Source organism: Carassius auratus, chromosome 22 (genome assembly GCF_003368295.1).
Source record: "Carassius auratus strain Wakin chromosome 22, ASM336829v1, whole genome shotgun sequence".
Classification (NCBI taxonomy): Eukaryota; Metazoa; Chordata; class Actinopteri; order Cypriniformes; family Cyprinidae; genus Carassius; species Carassius auratus.
This window is the reverse complement of record NC_039264.1, coordinates 12,741,904-12,761,016: the sequence shown is the minus strand read 5'-3', so window position 1 is coordinate 12,761,016 and position 19,113 is coordinate 12,741,904. Positions and strand designations below refer to the sequence as shown.

Below are 19,113 nucleotides of genomic sequence, written 5' to 3'. Positions count from 1 at the left end.
TGTACTTGTTCCTGAAGAAGTGTTTTGTATTTCCGTGAGTGTTTGTTTATAGTTAGTGTTCCCGTGCTTTGAGTCTTTGTTTATCTCATTAACTCAGTCCTGTTCAGTTATTTTTGTATCTGCCCTAGTCCTTGTTTTCCCCCTCGTGGGTTTTGTTTTCCCCTTTTTTGTTAAATAAATCCTGTGTTTCGTTACTTCCTGTCTGCACCTGAGTTCCTCCCTTACCAAAACCCTGACAGAATGAACCGACCACCAAGGAACTCAGCAGGCAGGAGGGCCTCTGAGCTTCAGCGTCAGGCGGAGTTCCGGAGGCTGTGCTGGACGTCATCCCCCACCGACAGGAAGGGGGTCACCCTCCCATACTCGCCTGAGGGGGAATGGATCCTCCAAAATCCTCCACAGAGGTCCCCTCCACCTACCCAGCTGCCAACGATCCCAGAGGGTCGTGTCCTGGCCGTGGCAACCCTGGGGGATCAGGCAAGTCCCTCCCAAAGTCCTGAGGCACCTCCCACGACCTTCAGTCTCCCCAACAAGCGAGGGAGACTGTCTTCATGGGAGTCAGCTTCAGAGTCTTCGGCGTCTGAGTCTGCCCTGCCCGAGACCAAACTCCCCCAACCCGCCTCTGACCCAGCTGTAGCCTCTGCACCGCGCCCAAGGAGGAAGAGGAAGAGGAAGAAGAAGGGGCCTGCCGGTCCTGTGACCCTGTCTCCTCCCGTGCCAGCAGCGGAGAGCGCTGGCGTGCCCGTGCCAGCAGCGGAGAGCGCTGGCGTGCCAGCAGCGGTGAGCGTGCCCGAGCCAGCAGCGGTGAGCGTGCCCGAGCCAGCAGCGGTGAGCGCTGGCGTGCCCGAGCCGGCAAAGAAGAGAGCTGTATGCAAGTCTGCAGTCGTGAGAGCGGAGGAGAGTGCCGCGGCCGACTCTGCAGCAAAGACTCTAGTACAGTCTGTCTCATCTCGTAAGGAGATGCCAATTATCCTAGCTGCTAAAGCCTTCTCAGATTATTTGTCTAGTCTTGTCCAGATCCTAGAAGTCCCCGTCAGTCCTGTCTTGTCCCCAGAAGTCCCGAGTGTCCAGCCGTTGTCTCCCCGTGTCCTGTTGTCTCCCCGTGCCCAGTAGATGTTGTCTCCCCGTGCCCAGTAGATGTTGTCTCCCCGTGTCCTGTTGTCCCCCCGTGCCCAGCTGATGTTGTCATGTGTCCTGTTGTCCCCCCGCGTCCCGTTGATATAGTCGTCCCTCGTCCAGCTGTTGTCGTCCCTCGTCCTGTGACCCCTCCTGTCATGTCCCCTGTCAGTTGTCCCGAGACCCCTTCCCACCCCTCACCACCCAGACCTGCCCGGACCCCTCGTCGCCAGCCTTCGGCCTGCCCTCCTAAGACTCCTGCCCCACCCACCCACCCTGGTCTGTCCCCCATGAACTTTGTGGTCCCGCCTCCTCCCCTTCCCTGTTTTTTTTTTTTTTTTATTTGTCACCCTAACCCTGCCGTTGTGTACTCATGTTTGCCTTTGTTGTTATTTGTCATGTCTTGTTGGTTTGTGTCTGTGTCCCAGTCTGTCATGTCAGTCATGTCCCGTGTTTGATGTTCCCTTGAGGAGCGTCTGGAAGCCGCTCCTTAAGGGAGGGGTTCTGTCATGATTCTGCCCTCGTGTCCTTGATTTTTCCCTAGTCTTGAGGCAGGATCATGACAGACCCATGTCTTGTGTACAAGCACATGGCCTTGTCTTTGGGCCATGTGCTTGTGTTGTCTCGTTCCCTTGCCCCGCCCCCCTTGTTAACCTAGTCGTGTCTTGATTGTCCCATCTGTGCCACCTGTCGTGTCTTAATTGTTCCCCTATTTAGATCTCCTAGTGTGCTCTGTCTTGCGTCGGTTCATTGTTCATCACTTGTGATTGTACCACATTTGTGATTGTGATTGTTCCTGAAGAAGTGTTTTGTATTTCCGTGAGTGTTTGTTTATAGTTAGTGTTCCCGTGCTTTGAGTCTTTGTTTATCTCGTTAACTCAGTCCTGTTCAGTTATTTTTGTATCTGCCCTAGTCCTTGTTTTCCCCCTCGTGGGTTTTGTTTTCCCCTTTTTTGTTAAATAAATCCTGTGTTTCGTTACTTTCTGTCTGCACCTGAGTTCCTCCCTTACCAAAACCCTGACAAGGACAGATTCAGTCTCATTTGCGAATGAAACATGAAACATCAGACTGGTTTTATGAACTAAAAAAATAATTAATGAATGAGATGTTAATTAAATAGAAGGAGAAATTCATGTAGAATTCAACAAAGACGTCATTAGTATTAATTTTCATTCATTAATTTAGTAATGACTGATTCACAGTTGAACCAGTTCACAAACTCAGTCTGAACGATTCATTCCCAAATACATTTTTGGTTCAAGGGATCTGAGTTGTTAAATGGATCCATTACAAGTTGGACATGTCCAAAATGTTTTGGTTCAATTAGTTGCTGATTTGTGAAATGCTTAAATCCTATTGGTTTTGTGAAACCTGCAGACTTTGTTCAAATGAAACAGTTTTTTATCACAATTGTATCTCATAATTGTGTTTTGTTTTATAGGATTCTTTATGGAAATAAGATTGCAGATCTGCCTCGAGGTGTTTTTGACAGATTGAGTGCATTAGAGTTACTGTAAGTACAGAAAAGCCTGTCAATGTAAAATTACCACCCACATATGAATAATGTCACAATGGCATTGCTTAATGGTCCTTGAATAAAGTAGCAGACTGAAACAGCATCATCCAGACAGTCTTTGCAATCTCTGAGCTGTCTGTCTTTCTCTATTTCAGACTATTAAAATGCCAGTAAAATCCACTGTGTGCGAGCCAATGTCTTCCATGACCTTGAGAACCTATTGTCCCTGTATGACAATAAGATCCAGACTCTAGCCAAAGGCACATTTACTCCGCTGGAATCCATCCAGACTCTGTAAGAGATGTTATAGAACAAACAGTTGATATGGGCACTTACTGTAATCAAGACATTTTATTGTTGACTTTTTCTTTCAGTCATTTAGCTCAAAACCCATTCGTCTGTGATTGTGGTTTGAAGTGGCTGGCGGACTTTATGCGCTCCAACACGATTGAGACCAGCGCCGCACGATGCTCCAGTCCTCGATGATTCGCCAACAAACGCATCAGTCAGATCAAGAGCAAGAAGTTCCACTGTTCAGGTAGAATACACAAATTGCATACATTTATTTATTTGAAAGTACACACATAACGTTTAACTGGAAGTTTGTTTGAAATTACAATTACAGACAGTAATTGTTCCTCCGAGCAAGGAGAATCTGGAACAATCTCTGTGCGTAAGGGTCAAGGCTGGAAAAGCATACTAAGTGGAAAACTGTTCTGTGGTCGGGACGAATAAAAATTTGAAGTTCTTTTTGGAAAACTGGGACTCCATGTCATCCGGACTAAAGAGGACAAGGACAACCCATGTTGTTATCGTTGCTCAGTTCAGAAGCCTGCATCTCTGATGGGATGGGGTTGCATGAGTGTGTGTGTGATGGGAAGCTTACACATCTGGAAATGCACCATCAATGCTGAAAGGTATATCCAAGTTCTAGAACAACATATGCTCCCATCCAGACATTGTCTCTTTCAGGGAAGACCTTTACTTTACATCATGACAATGCCAGACCACATACTGCATCAATTACAACATCATGTCTGTGTAGAAGAAGGATCCGGGTACTGAAATAGCAAGCCTGCAGTCCAGATCTTTCACCCATAGAAAACATTTAGCGCATCATAAAGAGGAAGATGCGACAAAGAAGACCCAAGACAGTTGAGCAACTAGAAGCCTGTGTTAGACCAGAATAGGACAACATTCTTATTCCTAAACTTGAGCAACTTGTCTCCTCAGTCCCCAGACGTTTGCAGACTGTTATAAACAGAAGAGGGGATGCCACACAGTGGTAAACATGACCTTGTCCCAACTTTTTTGAGATGTGTTGATGCCATGAAATTTGAAATCAACTTATTTTTCCCTTAAAATGATAAAAAATTCTCAGTTTAAACATTTGATATGTCATCTATTTTGTATTCTGAATAAAATATTGAAATTTGAAACTTCCACATCATTGCATTCTGTTTTCATTCACAATTTGTACAGTGTCCCAATTTTTTTGGAATCAGGTTTGTATTTATTTATTCGCTCTTCAAGACAGTTACGAATGAATGATTTAGTGACTTCATGATGTCAGTATAGCAGAAATGTAAAATCCATGCAGTTAGTTAATGACATGTAATCAAACATACAGTGAACACTATTAACTGCAGTGTTTATATGGCGATTAAACTTACAGCCAAATTGTGTAGTTTTATATGTTGTTTCGGGTTTGGCATCATCTGATGTCCTCTGGTGGATTTGCATCATCTATTCTCAGGTGTTCAGTCATTTGTAAGGGTTAGTCATCCAATCTTTTACATTTTAACACACTTTATTAACTTAAATAATTTAAATGTTTCATCTGGTCTAGTTGAAATTTATGGTATCATCAGCTTAACAATGGAAACTAATCTTTTTTTTTTTTTATAATAATATTACCAAGGGGAAACCTGTACAGTATATTGAAAATAGCAGAGGGCCTAGGTCAGATCCTTGTGGCACTCCATACACTACTGGTGATAATTGAGATGATGAGGTGAGATGCGATTGGTCTGACGCAAGAGGCAAGTAATTTGTAATTTTAACAAGTATGGTTTCTTCGATATGGTGGGGCCTAAAACCTGACTGAAATTCTTCATAGAGATCTTTTTTCTTGCAGGATGGAGCACAATTATACAAACACAAGCATACACAACGTTCTGAAATGGGTCTGTAATTTGTCAGTTCACTAGGATCTAGTTGTGGTTTCTAAAAACCATCATCTTCAATGGTTTTGGGATGTGACCTAAAGATAGAAACTAGTCCCGTCTGAATAATGCTTAAGACAAGATTAAGAGAACTAACACGGAAAGGCTTTTGTATGCAGCTATCGCTAGGAGAGGGATATACGCAGAACAATACTAGTCAGTATGTGAGAGGAAGTCCAAAGCTTATTAAGCCTGTCTGATGATTGTGCTGTGTGTGTGTAATTGGTGGCAGCTGTGTGTAATAGTTTTTAGGTGAATGTGATTGGTGCAATGAATTATGGGAAATGTATTCCAGGGTGTACTGTGTAGTGTAAGAGTCTGTGTTGTGGATGATGAACTCTGGTGGTGAATTACCGGAAGTTCAGTGACTGGATCATGACATTAGAGAAGATAGTGCCCATATTGCTTGTCATTTCGTCTAGTTCTTGTGTATTTATGTGTACACAGAGCAGTTGAGACAATTCAGGCAGGTTATTTGTGAATCTATCTTTGGTGGTTGGAGCAGTAGTTCTACCAAAACAATAATGCAGAGCCATATAATTAACATCAGTAACATCATCACTTTGAGGTACGATATCTGTATCAGTAAGATCTATTCCATGTGATATAATTAAATCTAGCAAATGTTTAAAACAATGAGTTTTTTGCTTGACTCCAAACGAGTTTATTAACTCTGTAAATGTAAGTCCTAACGAATCATTTGTATTATCAATGTGAATGTTGAAGGCTCCCACAATTTATTTATTTATTTTTTATTCATTTAATTGGGTAAATTGACCTATCATAATTGTGTTTAGATCTTGTAGATCTCAGAATTGTAAAAAAAAACATCAGAATTGTCCAAAAAAAAAGGTTGCAATTAACTTTTTTATTTTTATGGCGTAAATCTGCTATCTGTAAATTGTTGTTGAATTGTATATAGGCAAATTATTCATTTATTGAAATGTCATGGTTTTTGTGACAGTACTGTTTGTGTAATGGTATCTCAGGGCTGGTTGAAGACGACGTGAGTTGTGTGCCTAAGCTGGTGTGTCCGGAGCAGTGCTCTTGTCTAGATACAGTGGTGCGATGCAGCAACAAGCACCTGTTGGCTTTTCTCACCGCAGCGTCCCACGCAATGTCACTGATCTGTGAGTTACTGGCGCTGTGGAATCAGGCTTTATTCTAATGCATGGGTTCCTGTCTGGCTGTGTTTGGGTGTCTGATGAACTCGCTCTCTCTCTGTCTGTCTCCATAGATACCTGGATGGGAATCTGTTTGTTGCGGTGCCTAAAGAGCTCTCAGCATTCAAACAGCTGCGGCTGGTGTGAGTGTCAGATTCAACACTACATTACATTCACTTTCACTGTCACTGCTTTAATGTTTGAATGCCAGCTGACCAGGGCTGTGTTTCCTAAAAGCATTGTCAGCTAACTATGGGTGTTAATTCCACTGAAAGCTATGGAAACTATATATATTTATATACACACATACTATAATATTACTATATATAATTATTGTTGTTAATACGTGGTAATAATAAAATCTAATATTATTATTATTATACATTTTTCTGAAAAATCCTGTCATGCACATTAACTGAAATATTGTAGAAATGTAATTTTCTGTAAAGTTGCTTTGTAATGATTTGTATTGAAAAAAGCGCTATACAAATAAACTTGAATTTAATTGAAAACTTAAATTATTATTGCTGCTGTTACTATTTTAATATTGTATATTCTATTCTATATATTTTATATAATTACACATACACGTAGTAATAACAGTAATCAGTTATGGTTGCTGTTATTATAAATAATTAATAATATAATGTTATAATTATATAATTTAATTAATAATTTTAATATATAAGATTTTATTAATAATAATATTTTATTATTTTTGTATAATGTTTAACTTGGTGGAGTACAAAAAAAAAAGACATGATAAATTAAATAATAAACACCATAAAAACATATTATTATTATTTTAAATTTAATAATAGAAAACTATTTACAATAGAAAATGTATAAGAAATGTAATATATATATATATATATATATATATATATATATATATATAAACAATAATATTATGTATTTGTATTATAATTGTTTCTGTTATGTATACTTATACAATATTGCAAATTTATTATATAAACAGTTTATTAATAACAATAAAAGTATTATTATATGATATTATTTTTATAAGTAATATATATATATATATATATATATATATATATATATTTTCACTTGATGGTAGTACAATAATGACAAATAAATTATAAATAATAATAATAATTTAAAGAAATAAAGCTAGAAAATGTTGTGGCTTAGATTATTATTATGATAATTATATAATGAAAGTCAAGTCAAGTCAAGTCACCTTTATTTATATAGCGCTTTAAACAAAATACATTGCGTCAAAGCAACTGAACAACATTCATTAGGAAAACAGTGTGTCAACCTCAAAATGATAGTTAAAGGCAGTTCATCATTGAATTCAGTTATGTCATCTCTGTTCAGTTTAAATAGTGTCTGTGCATTTATTTGCAATCAAGTCAATGATATCACTGTAGATGAAGTGACCCCAACTAAGCAAGCCAAGTCTCCTCTGACCAGACGAAACCAGTAGTTCAATTCCAGGCTGCAGCAAAGTCAGATTGTGCAGAAGAATCATCTGTTTCCTGTGGTCTTGTCCTGGTGCTCCTCTGAGACAAGGTCTTTACAGGGGATCTGTATCTGGGGCTCTAGTTGTCCTGGTCTCCGCTGTCTTTCAGGGCAGTAGAGGTCCTTTCTAGGTGCTGATCCACCATCTGGTCTGGATACGTACTGGATCCGGGGCGACTGCAGTGACCCTCTGATCTGGATACAGACTGGATCTGGTGGCCACGGTGACCTCGGAATAAGAGAGAAACAGACAAATATTAGCATAGATGCCATTCTTCTAATGATGTAGCAAGTACATATGGTGTTATGTGAAGTGTTTCCGGTTCCGGTTTAGCTAATTAATGCAGCCTAAAAATCCTTTAACGGATTTGGATATTAAAAGCATATTAGTATGTTATGTGTATGCCAGGTTAAAGAGATGGTCTTTAATCTAGATTTAAACTGCAAGAGTGTGTTTGCCTCCCGAACAATGTTAGGTAGGTTATTCCAGAGTTTAGGTGCTAAACAGGAAAAGGATCTGCCGCCCGCAGATGATTTTGATATTCTAGGTATTATCAAATTGAGTTTTGAGAACGTAGCGGACGTAGAGGATTATAATGTAAAAGGAGCTCATTCAAATACTGAGGTGCTAAACCATTCAGGGCTTTATAAGTAATAAGCAATATTTTAAAATCTATACAATGTTTGATAGGGAGCCAGTGCAGTGTGGACAGGACCGGGCTAATATGGTCATACTTCCTGGTTCTAGTAAGAAATCTTGCTGCTGCATTTTGGACTAGCTGTAGTTTGTTTACTAAGCGTGCAGAACAACCACCCAATAAAGCATTACAATAATCTAACCTTGAGGTCATAAATGCCTGGATTAACATTTCTCCATTTGACATTGAGAGCATAGGCCGTAATTTAGATATATTTTTGAGGTGGAAAAGTGCAGTTCGACAAATGCTAGAAACGTAGCTCTCTATGGAAAGATTGCGATCAAGTAGCACACCTAGGTTCCTAACTGATGACGAAGAATTGACAGAGCAACCATCAAGTCTTAGACAGTGTTCTAGGTTACTACAAGCAGAGTTTTTAGGCCCTATGATTAACACCTCTGTTTTTTCTGAATTTAGCAGTAAGAAATTACTCGTCATCCAGTTTTTTATATTGACTATGCATTCCATTCGTTTTTCAAATTGGTGTGTTTCACCGGGCCGCGAAGAAATATAGAGCTGAGTATCATCAGCATAACAGTGAAAGCTAACACCATGTTTCCTGATGAAGAGTAGTGGCCCTAGTACTGAGCCTTGAGGTACTCAATACTGCACTTGTGATCGATATGATACTTCATTCACTGCTACAAACTGATGGCGGTCATATAAGTACGATTTAAACCATGGTAATGCACTTCCATTAATTCCAACAAATTGTTCTAGTCTATGCAAAAGAATGTTGTGGTCAATTGTGTCAAACGCAGAACTAAGATCCAATAAAACTAATAGAGAGAAACCACAACGATCAGATAATAAGAGCAGGTCATTTGTAACTCTAAGGAGAGCAATCTCAGTACTTCACAAAGGAATATAATTGTGAGGATACCACCGTTTCTAGTATCTTGGACAGAAAAGGGAGATTCGAGATTGGTCTATAATTAACTAGTTCTTTGGGGTCAAGTTGTGGTTTTTTTGATGAGAGGCTTAATAACAGCCAGTTTGAAGGTTTTGGGGACATATCCTAATGACAATGAAGAATTAATAATAGTCAGAAGAGGACCTATGACTTCTGGAAGCACCTCTTTTAGGAGCTTAGATGGTATAGTGTCTAACATACATGTTGTTGGTTTAGATGATTTAACAAGTTTATACAATTCTTCCTCTCCTATAGTAGAGAATGAGTGGAACTGTTCCTCAGGGGGTCTATAGTGCACTGTCTGATGCGATACTGTAGCTGACGGCTGAATGGTTACAGTTTTATATCTAATAGTATTGATTTTAGAAGTAAAGTAGTTCATAAAGTCATTACTGCTGTGGTGTTGGGAAATGTCAAAACTTGTTGAGGCTTTATTTTTCGTTAATTTAGCCACTGTATTGAATAAATACCTGGGGTTTATGTTTGTTTTCTTCTAAAAGAGAAGAAAAGTAATCAGATCTAGCAGTTTTTAATGCTTTTCTGTAGGATAGGTTACTTTCCCGCCAAGCAATACGAAATACCTCTAGTTTTGTTTTCCTCCAGCTGCGCTCCATTTTTCGGGCTGCTCTCTTTAGGGTGCGAGTATGCTCATTATACCATGGTGTCAGACTGGTTTCCTTAACCATCCTTAAGCGTAAAGGAGCAACTGTATTTAAAGTGCTAGAAAAGAGAGAGTCCATAGTTTCTGTTACATCATCAAGTTGTTCTGAGGTTTTGGATATGCTAAGGAATTTGGATGCATCAGGAAGATAACTTAAAAGGCAGTCTTTTGTGGTAGAAGTGATGGTTCTTCCATACTTGTATGATTTCGACAAGGAGTAGGTCCTGAAACGTGTTGTCTAACCCCAATAGAGTTCAGAATGTCTATAAATGCTGATCCCAATGTGTCAGGAATACGCAGGATTCAGTTGCAGGTAACAAAAAGTTTATTTACCCCTAGTTTATTTAGACTGTGACGCAACGTCAAAGTCACACTGAGCTGAGAATCCTGGGACACAACGTCGAAGGCTCACCAAAATCCCTGAATGAGAGGACAGAGTGCAGAGAGGAGCTGGGGTCAGGTCTCGGAGGATCCCAACAGAAAGGTGATGCAGGGACTGGAGGCAGAACCAGTCTAGACTGACAGGAAGAGAGGGAACAGTTCCACAGAAAAAAAACACACACAAAAAAAACACTTGGAGCCTAAAACATAAGGCAGGACTAGGCAGACAGGACAAGACGGTCACCAGTGAAGCACTAAACAATCACAACGATCTGACAAAAGACAGAGCATGAGAGGAACTAAAATAGAGGAGAGCTAATGAGGAAAGAGGGGCTACAGGTGTGACGGAACACAGGGAATTAAGGGTGATGAGTGGGAGGGGGAAGAAACACTGACAGCAGAACACACGAGCTGTCAAAACAAAACCCATGTGTTCTGAGACTAGACACACAGACAACAAGACAAAAATGCAGCAACTCAGACCTAAGTCATGACACAATGCATCTTTTTCATTATCGACATGGATATTAAAATCACCAACTATTAAAACTTTATCTGCAGCCAGAACTAACTCGGATGTAAAATCACCAAACTCTTTAATAAAGTCTGTATGGTGCCCTGGTGGCCTGTATACAGTAGCCAGTACAAACATAACAGGGGATTTATCATTAACATTGGTTTCTCTGGATAATATTATATGAAGCACCATTACATCAAACGAGTTATACTTGAAGCCTGCCCTCTGAGAAATCCTGAAAACGTTGTTATAAATTGAAGCAACTCCTCCCCCTTTGCCTTTTAGACGCGGCTCATGTTTATAACAATAATAAACACACAGAGAGAGTTCCACTGATGGCTGCTGGCTGTGAGTGTGTGTTTATGGTGTGTCGTGGTGTTTCGCAGGATCTTGAGTTATAACGTGCTGCGCTGTATTCCTCCTCTGCTGTTTGGAGGCCTGTCCTCTCTCCGCCTGCTGTGAGTTTGTACAGGATCTGCTCTCACTGTCTCACAGCATGTCTCAGTGGTATTGTTGTGATTGTGACAAACATCCAGATGCTATGTTCTGAGCTGCTCTCAGCCCACACGTTTCCTTCTCACACTTGTCCATTTATTGCAGATCTCTCCATGGCAACAATATTTCTGAACTCCGGCGGGGAGTCTTCAGAGACGCAGCGTCTCTCTCTCACACCTGTGAGTCTCGCCCGTCTCACATTCACACCGGCACACACAGCACCACGCAGTATATGATAACACGACCAGGGCTCGTTTCACCGCAGAATCAGGAGAAAACACGGAAAATAAAATCATAGTTTGATCTGGATAAATGAAATGATAAATACTAAACTAAATACATTTCACTACAATGGTTAAAAAAACGAAACAATTTTTTTTCTCACAAAAACAGCAAAAAAAAAAAAAAAAAAAAACGTGTTTCTCATTTAAGTTATTTTTATAATGATTTTAGTAATATGAAATTAGTTTTCATTATTTATATATTATCTCATTAATAATATACTGGGCTAATATTATAGTAATATTGTATATATATATATATTAGAACTGTCAATCAGTTCTAACGAATTAACCGAATTAACCGCACATTTCTTCATGAAATTAGTCCCACCTAACATTAAAGTTTTCAATCTTCAAACAACATTATGTTTTAATATTTGTTTAATACTTGTTTAATGCAACCTTTGCAAAAATGATGGGCAAAAAAAGTACTTAAGATTTTAAGTTATTATTATTATTAATAGCAGTAGTATTATCTAAAATAATCCAAAACCGTCTGCTCTCCCTCAGGTCCTGTGGATCCGTCCGTGTCGGAGAAATGCAGCCGTGCTCGTCAAACTCAGGTCATCCGAGATGTGCATGAGTTCAGTTCTTCATCAGATTTGGAGAAATGTAGCATTGCATCCATTGCTCATCAATGGATGCTCTGCAGTGAATGGGTGCCGTCAGAATGAGAGTCCGAACAGCTCATAAAAACATCACAATAATCCACAGCGCTCCAGTCAATTAATGGATGTCTTGAGAAGTGAAAAGCTGCGTGTTTGTAACAAACAAATACATCGTTAAGACTCATTTTTAGCTTCAAACCATCACTTCTGGCTAAAACTTGAGTCCTCTATACATAATATTGCTTTCTCCAGTGGAAAAGTGTTCTGGTCTGAATCAGGAGAGAACTCTGCACAGATCAAGCACTGTTTACAAGCAGAAACAGCTCTGAACTAATATTGAGTAGTTTCTAGCTCATTCTCATTGTGAATGGGTGCCGTTGAAGGATGAAGGAGTGAATGAGTGCCAGTGAAGAAACAAACGTGGATGAACCTATTTTTCTTAAAGTTTAAAGTGTATTTACATCAAAAACATTTAATTTTTTTTTTGTATACTTTTTTACAGCAGTAGCCAAATCAATTGTAAAGTCTAACTTCCATGATGATAGAAAATAACGCTATTTGGACAAATCTACAAAATAAGAAATACAGAGATATAAAAAAAATCGAATTGAGTTATTTTAGTATTTATTTATTTAATTATTTGTCATTTATTCATAATTTTAGTGTTTATTTTATTCTAGCTTAGTTTTAATGTGCTTCAGTAATTTTTATTAAGTTTTTTATTTTATGTTTCTGTTACTTTTTTCTGTTACTTTTTCATCGTAGTCATTTTGGCGCTTTAACTTGAGTAATCTAAAGACAACATTTCAAATTTGTATGATTTTTTTTTTTTATTTGTTTAAAGTTTTAATTTTGTCATCAGTTATTTATTTATGTTTATTTAGGTGTATGTCATCAGTTATTATCATTCTCATTTTCCACCATATAGACTCTGAGCCTCAGGAAAAAGCTGCTCCAGAAAAGCTGCAACTTCTTTTTTTAGACTTGCCCCATCCGAACCCCTTCCCTGGGTTGGATGGATGCACAGCTTCTTGGTTTTAAGCCTCTCTGCTGGTGTTTCTAGGGGAGAAACTGTGAGTGCTTGTGAAGGCCATCTGTGTGTGAACGGAGGAAGCTGCTACAGCGACGAGGCTAGAGGAGGCTTCAGGTGCACACACACACACACACACACCTCAGAGAGGTCTAAGACGAGACGAGACAGCGGTGTGTGTGTCTCCAGCTGCTGAGGCAGTTGTGTGAGGTGGATGAGGATGACTGTGTGGAGAAGCGGTGTGAGACTGACACCATCTGTGTGGACGGAGTGGGGAACTACAGCTGTGTGTGTCCACAGCTCTTCTCAGGTCAGAGTTGGAGCGGCGCGGCTGGCTAAAAATGACTCCATATTATAAGATTTCAGTCAAAGTTACAGTATTTCATGCACTGCCATTTAAAGGTTTTGGGCCTCAAAGTCTGCATTTATTTGAGCAGAAATACAGTACTATTGTGAAATAACAGTTTTCTGTTCAAATATATTTTAATACAGCAATAAACTCCAAGAAGCTGTGGTTTACAGTGAATTTATAACAGCTAAGGGACGCTGTTAGGCATGATGCAAAGCAGAGTGAGTAAAACCCCATTAACTGTTATTAAATACAGTGTAAACCACGGCTTCACGGGGCTTATTGCTTTTATAAAACGGTTATTCCATATATGTAGTAAGATTTCAATAAATAAAAGAGAGCAAATAAAGTGTAATGATATTAATAAAAACAGTAGTCTTCCACCAAACAATCTAGTTCCTCAGAGACAGGGGAGGTTCCAACAAAGTGGTTGCCGAGCAACACACAGAAGTAAACAGAGGTGTGTGTTTATAGAGTAATATACAATGGCTTTGAACATGGCTCAGCCAATCAGAATCAAGGACCGGAACGTTCCGTTTTATAAACTGTGTCACACGTTTCTTCAGAAATCATACGGATGTGTTGATTCGCTTTTCAAGGAATATGTATTGTTACTATCAGTTTTTAATATTTTTGGATTTCCCCCTTAGGATTCTTTGACAAATAGTAATTTTAAGTAAAACTAAATTTATATGAAATAGACATCTTTAATAGTATTAAAAAAGTCTGTACTGTCCATTTTAAACAATTGATTGCATCCTTGCTGAGAAAAATAATATTAATATTTATATATTAATAGAAAAAGAAATATTACTGAAACCAAACATTTGAACGGTATCACGTACATATAAAATAATAATAGAATATAAAAGGTATATTATTTTTATGCTAAATAAAAATGTTGTTGTATAATATTTTTCTTTTATATTATAACCAACATAAAATGTTATATTTTAAATAATAAAAATGTTGTATATTCATATACACATAATATTCATATTAATATGAAAACTGTTATTTTATGTACATTTTAATGGTAGTGTATATGTTTAAATATTTTATATAAAATAATGAAATATAGTGAAATATAAAAGATATGTATATATAATTTATATGAAATGAAAGGGTTACAGTTAAAGTTGTTGTATAATATTTCATATAAAGTATTTTTCTTTCTAATTAAATTAAATTAAATTAAATTAAATTAAATTAAATTAAATTAAATTAAATTAAATTAAATTAAATTAAATTAAATTAAATTAAATTAAATTAAAGCATTTAGCAGATGCTTTTATCCAAAGCGACTTAAACAGTGCGTTCAGGCTAACAATTTTTTCCTATCACGTGTTCCCGGGGAATCAAACCCCCCACATTACGCTTGATAATGCAGTGCTCTACCAATTGAGCTACAGGAACACTAATAAAACTATAACTATTAGCATTAAAAAACAGTACAGTACTGTAAATCTAAGTCATGTGATAACCAATATGCTGGAGAAAAAAAAAACTAACAAACAGAAACAAAATAGATTAAAAAATAATATTAATATTTTGACCTTTTTATGACAAGCAATGTTAGTATAATGGCTGTAAAATGTCAGGTGGTGCGACCCTCCAAAACTTAATGATTATTTGTAACAAAAAGAATAAAATAAACAGAATTGTACTTTCTTTTAAAGTCTTTCTGATCAAGCAATCATCTGACTTGTTCTTTGACCAGGTGGATTTTGCTCCGCAGTAATGCCGTTTCTTTTCATCATCCTGTTTATGGCAGATATTTGCTGCCGTGTGTGAAAAGGCCTTTCAGCTGAAAAGCAGCCTTTAAGGTCATTGAAATAATGAAGGTAATGAGTTTTCTGAGCGTGTGTGTTTGTGTTCAGGTGCATCTGTGTGAGGTGTGTATTATAATGACTGTGAGGGTCATTACTGGATGTGGATCATGATACACGTGCATCTGTCTTCCACATCACATCACATCACATCACAGTCACATCACATATATTATTTAAAATATTTAATATAAAGTAAATGTTTTAAAACTATTTTTTTTTATAGATAACAGAAATGTTTTTTTTTATTTGACTTAAAATAGATACAGTGAACAAAATATTTTTTCTCTTGTTTCAGATGTTCAGTATGCATTACCACATGCTTATTAAGAAGAATTTTTTAAGAAACATAATATTTCATTATAGATTTATGTTAAAAATGTTCTCGGTGTTTCTAGATTTTCACGTTACTCCAAGTTTCTTTTTCTCTGGAAAAAATAAAGAAATAAAGTAGTCCTGCCTATTAATATCTTTCAGTGACATGTCACTTAAATTATTATTTTAATTCATTAAAAAAATACATTAAAATCCAGTTAATACATACAATAATTTAAATACATCTCTGAATTAAAATTTTATTGTAATATTTTATGGTGCTTTGGTAGTTTGTTATAATCTTTTAATATTATTTATATTTTGTTAAAGATAGATAGATAGATCGATCGATCGATCGATCGATCGATCGATCGATAGATAGATAGATAGATAATTTACCTTTTTGTTAAGTAAGATTAGTTAAGCTTTTAAAATGTAATGGTGGTGCAACTCCCCCCCAAAATTATGACGAATTAATAAAATAACATTGAAAAAAGAAATATTTAAAGGCTGTTTAAGAAATAAAGTATTACATTTGATTAATTGTGTCGAAGGTTTAAATAAAATATGTTATTTCTTTTTATGTATTGGTTACACTACATTACATTTTTAGAGTATATAATTATATTATCAATCATATGAAAGTGTTTCAAGACCATATAGGAACATTTAGGTTCCTATGCTCATCTGTGCGGTTATTTATGCAGAAGTTGATGACGGCGTGTTGTTTGGTGTCAGCGGTCGGTCTGTGTGTGTCCCTCTGGGCTCCTGCGGTCTGTGAGCAGCTGCTCTGTGAGAACAGCGCCCCCTGTGTGGAGGCAGACCGTACTGCAGCCTGCCAGTGTCTGCCATGAACTGCTCAGCGTCAACTTCATCGACAGACACTCGTCCCTGCTGCTCAATGACGTCAAGAACGACATCACGCTACAGGTGCAAATATATACAAAGAAATAAATATATCATTATACTATCACTGTGTTATATACAGAGCTGAGTAGATTACATATCAGTTGTAATCAGTTACTGATTACAGATTACATCACAGAATTTGTAGTCAGTAATATAATGTCTTAGACTACACATTTTTGGTAACGTATTCTGATTACTTTTGGATTACATTTGGATTACATTTGTGCTAACCCTTATTTGATAGCACATATATTGAATTAGCCTGATCTTGTACTATTTTGACATTATAAAGAAAAATATATTCCACAAAATATATTTAATTCACCAACAAGAGCCACAATTGCTTCTTTTACAAGTGCAATGTGTGGAGAGTTAATACTAACACTAATGTGCCTTGCTGTTAGTGTTTGCTAGTAACAGTGAATAAAACTAAGTACATTAAGAAAACAGCTACACTACAAAAAACAATATTGAAAAACATAAAATTCACAGCAATATATATATATATATATAAATATAAATATATGTGACCCTGGACCACAAAACCAGTCTTAAGTGTACATTTTTTGAAACTGAGATTTCTACATAAATAAATAAATCATCTTTCCATTGATGTGTGATTTCTTAGGATCGGACAATATTTGTCTGAGAAAAAATTATTTGAAAATCTGGAATATGAGGATGCAAAAAAATGAAATATAAATATTGAGAAAATTGCCTTTGAATTTGTCTAAATGAATTTCTTAGCAATGCATATTACTAATCAAAATGTTATTTTTTTATATATAATTATGGTAGGAAATGAACAAAATATCTTCATGGAACATGATCTTTACTTAAAATCCTAATGATTTTTGTCATAAAAGAGAAATCGATAATTTTGACCAATACAATATATTTTTTTGGTTATTGCTAAAAGTTTTCCCCTAGAGACTAAAGACTGGTTTTGTGCTCCATGGTCACATATTAAAAGAGATATTTACTGTTGCCTATCTAGAATTTTTCTTCCTCCACATGTTGCAGCATATATGTGAACTCTTATTACCATTAAACCACATAAACGTGTGTATTATTTTTGTTATGAGTGCTGTTTAGTTTATGATAATGCGAGAGAGACAGTGACCTTCACCATATGCCCAAAATATAAAGCAAAAACAGCTCCATAATTAAGAAGTTTCGGTCCAAGCATATGCTTCGGATTCATTTTCTCTGACCTTGGCACGTGAAACATCTGCTGAAAGAGGAAATGTAAATGTAATTTTAACAGCCGTATGTCAGAGTAAGTGTCATATTTATTATGTTTCTGCTATTGTTAGATTCAAGGATGCAAAAAAAAAAAAAAAAACATACTGTGAAAATAAAGACATTTGAAACACTCTCATTTACAACTGCTCTGCGGTACATTTTTAAAATATAAATAGGAGAAGATTTTATAAAACATTTATTTTGTGTACACACACACACACACACACATATATATATTACCACTGTCTTACGTTGCTGCTGTTCATAATGTATATATATTCCTACAGTGCATTCCTATTTATATTCTGTACATACACTGCTTAAAACTGTATATAGCAACACTTTACATACTGTAAATCATAGTTTCACTTATTCTGCACTTATATGTAAATAAAACACTATATTCTTGCACTTCTGGTTAGATGCTAACTGCATTTCATTAGCTCTGTACTTGTACTCTGCATAATGACAATATAAATTGAATCTAATCTAATCTAATATAAAATATATTAGATTTTAAATTTATTAACGTAACATCAAATATTTTATTTCAAATATTTAAAAATTTTTATAATATGTAAAATGTTTTAAAATAGAAATACAAATCTTACATTTAAAATAAATGTATAAATAATATTTTTTCTATTTTATATATTATGCTTTTATAGTATATGCCATGTGGAAATGCCAGCTGAATACACAGCTATTTAAATGATTCCATATTCTAAAACATTTGTAATATTATTTATTTTCAATAAATATATAGGCTATTAAATAACCATGTGGTAAAGCCAGTTGAATGCTTTCATACAATAAAAAAAAATCATAATTTATAAAAATCATTATTTAATAATGTTTATAAAAAAATACACAGTAGCTAATATAATTTCATACATAAAAAACATTTTACACATGAGATGAAATATGAAAAAAGATGAATACATCTAGTGTGAGACTGAATCAGGATCATTCTATTGAAGCATCGAATCTTCGACTATTCGAGGTCACCCCTACTTTCTAGTAATTTAATTTCATAATATAAAAACAGTATTATCCAGTTTAATATTCCATTAATATGACAATAATCACTGCTGTAGCACCAACTCTTATTTAGGCAGTACATAAACATAAGGCCAGATTTACTAACAGCTTGTGCCGATGCAAACGTCTTTTAACATTAAAAAACAGGGATCAGGATCTACTAAAGATGCACTGAGAAACAGTCATTTTAGCAGCGGACCTTATTTGCATATGCATTTGTAGGAGTTTAATTTTCAGATGCAAAATTCATAGCAAGAGAGTATTAAAATGATTCATGCAACATATTTTATTAATTTACAGTATCTGGGTAGTAACTGATAACATGTAATCTGG

At 36.3% G+C, this 19,113-nt stretch overlaps 1 long non-coding RNA gene across 1 annotated transcript; it reads left to right on the top strand.

Annotated features, from left to right (window-relative positions):
- The first annotated feature begins 2,520 nt into the window (after positions 1–2,520).
- LOC113039746 (uncharacterized) lies at positions 2,521–3,230 on the top strand. Its single transcript, XR_003275065.1, has 3 exons — positions 2,521–2,629; positions 2,788–2,926; positions 3,007–3,230. It is a non-coding gene; the product is annotated as an uncharacterized LOC113039746 (long non-coding RNA).
- Positions 3,231–19,113: the final 15,883 nt, after the last annotated feature.